Source organism: Crotalus tigris, unplaced genomic scaffold (genome assembly GCF_016545835.1).
Source record: "Crotalus tigris isolate CLP2741 ecotype Arizona unplaced genomic scaffold, ASM1654583v1 scf7180000022970.308977840:1548163, whole genome shotgun sequence".
Taxonomy (NCBI): Eukaryota; Metazoa; Chordata; class Lepidosauria; order Squamata; family Viperidae; genus Crotalus; species Crotalus tigris.
Window position 1 is genome coordinate 1,177,167 of NW_024099557.1, and position 10,268 is coordinate 1,187,434.

Below are 10,268 nucleotides of genomic sequence, written 5' to 3' on the forward strand. Positions count from 1 at the left end.
CTTTTCTCTGTACTCTTTCTAAAGGCTCAAAATCTTTTTGACATCGTGGTGACCAAAACTGGATGCAGTATTCCAAGTATGGCCTTACCAAGGCATTGTAAATCTTCCTTCCCCTGTCTTGACCACTTTCTGCAGGGGGACTGTGGAGAGCATCCTGTCATACAGCATCACAGTCTGGTTTGGAAGCATCACTGCTTCAGACAGGAAGGCAATGCAGAGAGTGGTGAGGACAGCAAAAAAGATCATTGGCAGCTCCCTCCCTTCCATCCAGGACATAGCACAGAAGCGATGCTTGAGCAGGGTCGGTAAAATTGTCTGGGACACTACACCTCCTCTTCACGACCTGTTTTCCTTGTTACCTTCTGGGAGAAGGGGGCTTCGTGGTATCCGTAGCAGAACATCCAGATTCAGCCCTAGTTTCATTCCATACAGCATTAACCTTATGAACTCTCAAGCTTCCTCCTTCCGTTATATATTCAAGATGGACAGTATTTAATAGTTATTTGCTATGTATATGTAGAGGTGTGGGTCTATACATATGTTGTATATAATATGTTTAGGTGTGTGTCGTGTATATGTTTCACGTTGAGAGCGGGCAACTAAATTTCATTTTTGATGTGTGCCGTTGTGCCTACAGTAAAAAAAAATGACAATAAAGGTTATCTTATCTTATCTTATCTTATCTTATCTTATCTTATCTCTTAAAGTGGTATTTAGTTTAGGTAATTCTCAAGCCGTGTGCATTTTAACTTTCCACCTCTTCAGTCTTTCTAATTTTAATATATAGTTTGTCCCCTCACCCCCCCCCTTTGCCTTTGGGTATGCAAGCAAAGCAACAAATCACAATTTAATTTAATTTGCCATCTGTTTACATCATCTGAGAGTTTATTATCCAGCTTTGGGTTCCCCCCCCATTCAGTATTGCATTTCACAATGTTTTTTTACACAATAGCATGTAAATGAAGTTATATTTACATTTAAATTGAAGCTAGAGCCGGTTCAGTCTAGTGGTGAAGCCAACAGACTAGAAAGCAGGAGAAGGTGAGTTGTAATCCCGCCTTAGGTACGAAAGCCAGCTGGGTGACTTTGGGCCAATCACCAGGAGATTGGGAGTTCTAGTTCTGTCTTAGGCACGAAAGCCAGCTGATGACTTTGGGCCAATCACCAGGAGATTGGGAGTTCTAGTTCTGTCTTAGGCATGAAAGCCAGCTGATGACTTTGGGCCAATCACCAGGAGATTGGGAGTTCTAGTTCTGTCTTAGGCACGAAAGCCAGCTAGATGACTTTGGGCCAATCACCAGGAGATTGGGAGTTCTAGTTCTGTCTTAGGCACAAAGGCCAGCTGATGACTTTGGGCCAATCACCAGGAGATTGGGAGTTCTAGTTCTGTCTTAGGCACGAAAGCCAGCTGATGACTTTGGGCCAATCACCAGGAGATTGGGAGTTCTAGTTCTGTCTTAGGCACAAAGGCCAGCTGATGACTTTGGGCCAATCACCAGGAGATTGGGAGTTCTAGTTCTGTCTTAGGCACGAAAGCCAGCTGATGACTTTGGGCCAATCACCAGGAGATTGGGAGTTCTAGTTCTGTCTTAGGCACAAAGGCCAGCTGATGACTTTGGGCCAATCACCAGGAGATTGGGAGTTCTAGTTCTGTCTTAGGCACAAAAGCCAGCTAGATGACTTTGGGCCAATCACCAGGAGATTGGGAGTTCTAGTTCTGTCTTAGGCACAAAGGCCAGCTGATGACTTTGGGCCAATCACCAGGAGATTGGGAGTTCTAGTTCTGTCTTAGGCACAAAAGCCAGCTAGATGACTTTGGGCCAATCACCAGGAGATTGGGAGTTCTAGTTCTGTCTTAGGCACGAAAGCCAGCTAGATGACTTTGGGCCAATCACCAGGAGATTGGGAGTTCTAGTTCTGTCTTAGGCACAAAGGCCAGCTGATGACTTTGGGCCAATCACCAGGAGATTGGGAGTTCTAGTTCTGTCTTAGGCACGAAAGCCAGCTGATGACTTTGGGCCAATCACCAGGAGATTGGGAGTTCTAGTTCTGTCTTAGGCACAAAGGCCAGCTGATGACTTTGGGCCAATCACCAGGAGATTGGGAGTTCTAGTTCTGTCTTAGGCACAAAAGCCAGCTAGATGACTTTGGGCCAATCACCAGGAGATTGGGAGTTCTAGTTCTGTCTTAGGCACGAAAGCCAGCTGATGACTTTGGGCCAATCACCAGGAGATTGGGAGTTCTAGTTCTGTCTTAGGCATGAAAGCCAGCTGATGACTTTGGGCCAATCACCAGGAGATTGGGAGTTCTAGTTCTGTTTTAGGCATGAAAGCCAGCTGATGACTTTGGGCCAATCACCCGGAGATTGGGAGTTCTAGTTCTGTCTTAGGCACAAAGGCCAGCTGATGACTTTAGGCCAATCACCAGGAGACAGTGAGGTTTAGTACCACCTTAGGCGTGAAAGCTGATTGGGTGACCTTGGGCAAATCACCTGGAGACGGTGAGTTCTAGTCCTGCCTTAGGAATGAAAGCCAGCTGGGTGATTTTGAGCCAGTTAATCTCTCTCAGCCCAATCCACTTCAGAGAGTTTTTGTTGTTGTGGGGAAAATAAGAGGAAGAAAGTGTGTTGCCTAAGTTTGCTTCCTTGAGTTATTTGTGAAAATAATAAAAGTGGGGTACAAATGAACTGGGTGCTTCCACGTCACTTTTAATCAGTTGGAAGTTGCCCATTTCCCTCCGTTACAAATCGACTCAACGATTTTTAAATATTTTTGTATCTTTTTGAACCAACAAGTGAGATGAAGCTTCGGTTCAGATAAACTAAATTGTTCACAGTTAAGGACACGAATATGGATCTAAGGCTGCCAAGCCTGGCTTAAACCTTCTTTGTCCTTGACTGTTATTCTTTGGAGTCCTTATCATGGCTTTCCTCCACTGCTAATAGGCCAGACTATAGCTTAGTGCAGGGGTAGGCAACCTTGGCTCTTTTATGACTCGTGGACTTCAACTCCCAGAATTCCTGAGCCAGCCATGCTGAGGGGAAAGGGAGGGGTTTCCAAGCTGAGCCATGCTGGCTCAGGAATTCTGGGAGTTGAAGTCCACAAGTCATAAAAGAGCTAAAGTTGCCTACCCCTGACTTATCAACTTATCTTTATCAACGATTTGGATGAGGGGATAGATGGGGAACTCATCAAATATGCAGACAACACCAAGCTGACAGGAATAGCCAACACTCCAGAAGACAGGCTTAAGATACAGAAGGATCTGGACAGACTTGAACACTGGGCGCTATCTAACAAAATGAAATTCAATGGTGAAAAAAGCAAGGTTCTACATTTAGGCCAGAAAAACCAAATGCACAGCTATAGTATAGGGGGTACCTTGCTCAATAGTAGTAACTGTGAGAGGGGCCTCGGAGTCCTAGTGGACAATCCCTTAAATAGGAGCCAGCCGTGTGCTGCAGCTGCCAAAAAGACCAACACGGTGCTAGGCTGCATTAACAGAAGGATAGAATCAAGATCACGTGAAGTATTAATACCACTTTACAATGCCTTGGTAAGGCCACACTTGGAATCCTGCATCCAGTTTTGGTCACCACAAGGTAAAAAAGATGTTGAGACTCTAGAAAGAGTTCAGAGAAGAGAAACAAAGATGATTAGGGGACTGGAGGCTGAAACATATAAGGAACGGCTGCTGGATTGGGTAATGTCTAGTTTAGTGAAGAGAAGGATGAGGGGGGACATGATAGCCGTGTTCCAATATCTCAGGGGCTGCCACAAAGAAAAGGGTGTCAAGCTATTTTCCAAAGCACCCGAAGGTAGGACAAGAAGCAACTGGTGGAAACTAAGAAAGGAGAGAAGCAACCTAGAACTAAGGAGAAACTTCCTGACAGTGAGAACAATTAACCAGTGGAACAACCTGCCTCCAGAAGTGGTGAATGCTCCAACACTGGAGGTTTTTAAGAAGAGACTGGACAGCCATTTGTCCGAAATGATATAGGGTTTCCTGCCTGAGCAGGGGGTTGGACTAGATGACCTCCAAGGTTCCTTCCAACTTTATTATTATTATTGATCATCGCACAGTCAGCCAGATGTTCAGACTGGATTTGGCATTTTGTCTACCTATCGAGTCCTTACCCACAACCTGGGATAGGCAGATGTGGATGTTTGATATTATTACAGATATCGTCGCAGGATGGAAGCAGTTCCTAGTAAGGCCGCCTTTTGCAATTGACTAATAGCGAATTTGTCAATGCCAATGGTGTTCAAGTGGTGCTCCAGTTGTTTTGGGATTGCACCCAAGGAGCCTATGACTATTGTACTACCCTTGCTTGCTTTTGCCACAGTCTTTCTATTTCTATTTGTAGGTCTTTGTATTTTGTTATCTTCTCCAGTTCTTTCTTGTCTATTCTGCTGTCTCCAGGCACTGCCACATCCACTATCCAGACTTTTTTGTCTTTCTTATCGACAATTGTTAAGTCTGGGGTGTTATGTTGTAGGTGCTTGTCTGTTTGAATTCTGAAGAGCAGTTTAATTTTATCATTTTCTATGACTTTATTTTATGATCCCACCAGTTTTTGCTTACAGGCAAATGATATTTTTGGCAGATCTTCCAATGCACCATTGTTGCTACTTTGTCATGCCGCTGCTGTAGTCAGTCAATCTTCTTGCAACAGCTTACCAGGTGGTTCTTCAGCTTCTTTGCATAGGCGGCACTTACTGTCTGTTGCTGTCTTCTCAATTTTGACTTTAGATGCATTTGTCCTTAAGGCTTGGTCTTGTGCAGCCAGAATTAGTCCCTCGGTCTCTTTCTTCAATTTTCCTGCTCTTAGCCATTGCCAGGTTTTATTATTATCTGCTTTCCCAGCTATTCTTTTTAATGCACTGGCCATGTAGTGCTTTGTCTTCTCATGCCTCTATTCTCCTCCTTCTCCTACTCACCTCCTTCTCCTTTCCTTCTTTCCGCCTCTTCCCCTCCTCCTCCTCCTTTTTCTTGTTCCTCCTCCTCCTCCTCCTCCTCCTCCTCCGCCTCCTCCTATTCTCCTCTTTCTCCTTCTCCTACTCCCTCCTTCTCCTTTCCCTTCCTCCCTCCTCTTTTCCCTCCTCCTCCTCCTCCCCCTTTTCTTATTTTTCCTCTTCCTTTTCTTTCTTTTTTCCAAGCTCCAGTCCACATACCTGGAGTGTAAAAAAATTAACGGGAGAAGAAAATTGATGACCTCCCTCTTGACTTATGCAACAGACGAGGTCTGAATCTTGACACTTCCCACCTTAGAAATTAGCCACTCACTGCAACCGCCAGTCTGCAAGACGCGACATCTCCTCTCTCCATTACAACCACACCTCAGTTCCCCATAAAAGTGTCACAACACAAAGGGAAAGGGGTAATTAAAAATAACATCCTGTAGAGACACATCAAGCATCAACAGTAGGCATGACAACAATAACAGCAGGGGGGTCTTGGGCGTGTGTGTGTGTGTGTGTGTGTGTGTGTGTGTGTGTGTGTGTGTGTTTGTGGGGGGGAATCAGTGAAGTTATCTTCTTTTGAGACTGGCTTATCGCTTGCCACTCCCCCCCCCCAAATTGCAATGCCAATCTGCAGCAATCAAAACAATAAAATAAAATCTGCAGAATTATAAAATGCCTCTTTCGATGTGCTTGCAGGCTTAAGCTAACTTCCCATTTCAGAAGTGAATACAGAATAATCGAGTTGGGAGGGACCTCAGAAGTGTTAAGAAAAGAGACAAACACCTGTTCGAGATGGTGTGTAGGTTCTCCTGCTTGAGCAGGAGGCTGGACTAGAAGACCTCCAGGGTCCCTTCCAGCTCTATTCTATTCTATTCTGTTCTATTCTATTCTGTTCTGTTCTGTTCTATCCTATCCTATTCTATTCTATCCTGTAATTCTATTCTATTCTATTCTATTCTATTCTATTCTATTCTATTCTATTCTATTCTATTCTATTCTATTCTATTCTATTCTATTCTATCCCCTGCTCAAGCAGGAAACCCTATACCATGTCAGACAAATGGCTGTCCAGTCTCTTCTTAAAAACCTCCAGTGATGGAGCCCCCACAAGTCTGGAGGCAAGTCATTCCACTGATTAATTGTTTTAAGTGTCAGGAAATTTCTCCTTAGTTCTAGGTTGCTTCTCTCCTTGATTAGTTTCCATCCTTTGTTTAATGATGATGATGATGATGATGATGATGATGATGATAATAATAATAATAATAATAATAATAATAATAATAATAATAATAATAAGAAGAAGAAGAAGAAGAAGAAGAAGTTGGCAGGGACCACATCTGCCCATCCAAGATCCTTGATAAGGACTCAATAGGTAGACAAAAATGCCAAATCCAGTCTGAACATCTGGCTGATTGTGCGATGATCCATAATAATAATAATGAGTTGGAAGGGACCTTGGAGGTCATCTAATCCAACCCTCTGCTCAGGGAGGAAACCCTATCCCATTTCAGACAAATGGCTGTCCAGTCTCTTCTTAAAAACTTCCAGTGTTGGAGCATTCACAGCTTCTGGGGGCAGGTTGTTCCACTGATTAATTGTTCTAACTGTCGGGAAGTTTCTCCTTAGTTCTAGGTTGCTTCTCTCCTTGATGAGTTTCCATCTGTTGCTTCTTGTCCTGCCTTCAAGTGCTTTGGAGAATAGCTTGACTCCCTCTTCTTTGGGATAGCCCCTGAGATATTGGAACATTGCTATCATTTTACCCCTGGTCCTTCTCTTCATTAAATTAGACAGACCCAATTGCAGCAAACGTTCTTTACATGTTTTAGTCTCCAGTCCCCTCATCATCTTTGTTGCTCTTCTCTGCCCTCTTTCTAGAGTCTCAACATCTTTTTTACATCGTGGTGACCAAAACTGGATGCAGTAATTCCAAGTGTGGCCTTACCAAGGCATTGTAAAGTGATATTAACACTTCACGTGATCTTGATTGTAATCCCTCTGTTAATGCAGCCTAGGACTGCATTGGCTTTTTGGGCAGCTGCAGCACACGGCTGACTCCTCTTTAAGTGATTGTCCACTGCATGAATATTCCCCCAGCATAACAATTTCTGAGAAAGAATAGCCGGTCTTGAATGTGGACGATCTTGTACAATGGAAGGGAAAAACTAATTTGGCTAGTGGAAAATTACAGAAAAGGGATGAGTGATGATAGGCAGACCAAAGAAGCGATGTTAAAAAAATGAGACATATCTATGATTAAAACTCTACCTCAGCTTCAGTCATACCATCAGAGCTGCCGTTATTATTTATATTTATTTATTATATTTTTATCCCGTCTTTATAAATAACTCAAGGTGGCAAACATAAAAACAATTTTATTCCTCCTCCAATTTTCCTCACAACAACAACCCTTTAAGGTGACTGAGAGAGAGTGACTGGCCCAAGGTCACCCAGCCAGCTTTCATGCCTAACGCAGGGCTAGAACTTATCGTCTCCTGGTGATTGGCCCAAAGTCACCCAGTCAGCTTTCATGCCTAAGGTGGGACTAGAACTTATTGTCTCCTGGTGATTGGCCCAAAGTCACCCAGACAGCTTTCATGCCTAAGGCGGGACTAGAACTTATCGTCTCCTGGTGATTGGTCAAAAGTCACTGTCAGCTTTTATCTAAGGCAGGACTAGAACTTACTGTCTCCTGGTGATTGGTCCAAAGTCACCCAGTCAGCTTTCATGCTTGGCGGACTAGAACTTACCGTCTCCTGGTGATTGGCCCAAATTCACCCAGTCAGCTTTCATTCCTAAGGCAGGACTAGAACTTACCGACTCCTGGTGATTGGTCCAAAGTCACCCAGTCAGCTTTCATGCCTAAGGCGGGACTACAACTCACGGTGTCCTGGTGATTGACTCAAAGTCACCCAGTCACTCTGGTTTCCAGACCATCTGGGCCCAAAGTCACCTAGTCTAAAGTAAGGTGACCAACCATCCTCCTTTAGGGAGGACAGTCCTCCTTTTGTAAGTTCTGTCCTCCCTCGAAAAGTGTCCTCCTACATGTCCTCCTTTTCGATATTTGAAGACTAATCTCCAGGGCTTTTTTTTTTTCTCATAGAACACTCAAAACGGCGTTCCAGCACCTTTTTTTGATGGTTTTTTTTTTCAACTTTTGCATGAGCTGTGCTACTCCCCCTATTACTTTCTTTTTTTTTTATTGAAAATTTTTTAAATTTTACAAAAACAAATCCCCTTCCCATACCCCCCCCAACCCTACCTCACCCCCCCCCCCTTCCCAACCTCCCAAACTCTCCCCTGGACTTCCCAGAGCTGAGTACAGGCTTAATTAAAAAAAAAAAAAACTTAAAACACTTTTAAAACCTAAACAAATTTAAATACAATCATCATTCTATATAAACTCCCTCCAAAAACACAAATTTAAACATTACTTTCTTTGAATATCTATATCTATAGTGTAAAATCTAATTTCTCCCTCTTTCTTTATCCTAAAACGAAAAAATAAACATATAAACCTTTGTTATACCATTAAAACTAAATACTCTTAAAAAACTTAAAGTAAATACATATTTCCTTCAATCTTCATAATCTTCTCTCCTATCCAAAAAGAAAAAAACTTAAAAAACCTATAAGTCCTAAACAAATCTAAGCACATTTAATTAAACAAATTATTTTCTCTTAAAAATATTAATAATAATATTTGAAAACTAGAAACACTTTTAAATCCTAAACAAATCTAAATACAATCATCATTCTATATAAACTCCCTCCAAAAACACAAATTTAAACATTACTTTCTTTCCTAAACAAATCTAGACATTTAATTAAACAAATTATTTTCTCTTAAAAATATTAATAATATTTAAAAACCAAATTTAAGCATACTTAAAACTTGAACAAGTTATACTCCCTTCAAAACACAAATTTAAACATTACTTAAAATTTAAAACATTAGAATCCCCTCACTAAAATGAGCAAATTATAATCCCTTCAAAACACAAATTTAAACAATATTATCATTAAAGGTTCAAAACTTAAAACAACAAAATTCCCTTATACGCCTATCCATAATAAACACATTAAACATTTCAATCTTCACCAATAACAAATTCCATCCGTAAGAAACTGCATCCTTATCAGTCTCAATTATATTAGTATTATTATTAATTATTCACATTCCAGTTTTTTCCATTCTCCATTCTTCAATTCTTCCATTTCCATTCTCCATTCTTGTATCAAACTCGTAAGAAATGCTGCAAGTTCTGCCTTAGGAGACTGCTCCAAAATTCCTGAATCTCCCATCGACTCCGAAGCCAATACAGGTAAGGGTTCCTTGAATTCCTCCTTGTGTTGGTCTTTACAATTGTAAATTGTACAAGTTATCCTCTGCCCGTTCCTCTCTTGTTGATGCCCCTCAAACTGAGATTTCCCAATTTCCATTTCAGGCAGCAATTTTACCCTTGAAGATTGCTCCAAAGACTTTGTAGGTCTAACATCTCCCAGAGATTCAGAGACCACTGAATATGAAACTTCCTTAACCTTCTTCTGTTGCTGCTTTTCTTTGGAATTGTATGCTGCACAAGTTGTCTTCTGCTCCTCAACCTGGACTTGTTGAGGCCTCTCACACAAAGATTCGCCAGTTTTCATAAATATAGGCTCTTCAAACTGTAATTCTACATTCTTTTCTTCCAAAGCTTTAAACTTAATAGATGGCGATGCACATACCCCCAGGACCGAAGTATAAAAATCTTTTGCTTGAGAAACAGTATTAAGTCTATAACATGTCCCCAGGTAGTTCACCACCATTCCAGTCGGAACATCCCATCTGAATAAAATTTTTCTCTTTTTAAGTTCATTTGCTAGAAAAGCAAACTCCTTTCTTCTTCTTAAAATTTTAGATGGGATCTCCTTAAAAATTATAACATCTTGTGAAGCAATTTGAAATCTCTTCTTATAATAGGCTTGCACAATTTCATTGCGTAAAGATCTTTTACCAAAGTAAATTACCACATCTCTTGGCAGATTCTTCTGTGCTGCCACCACAGAGTTAACCCTAAATAATTTTTCAATTTCACTAAGTATTCCCTCTTTTTCTTTATTCAAAATCAATGCAAAGTCCTTTGCAACCATCTCTTTCAGATCTCCTTGCAAAGACTCTCCCAGGCCCCTAATTCTTTTTTTTTTTTTTATTGAATTTTTTCAAAAATTTTACAGATAAACATCCACCCCTCCCAACCACCCCACCCTCCCCCTCCCCGACTTCCCAGAACTGAATATAGGATTATTTAACAAATTTTAAAAATA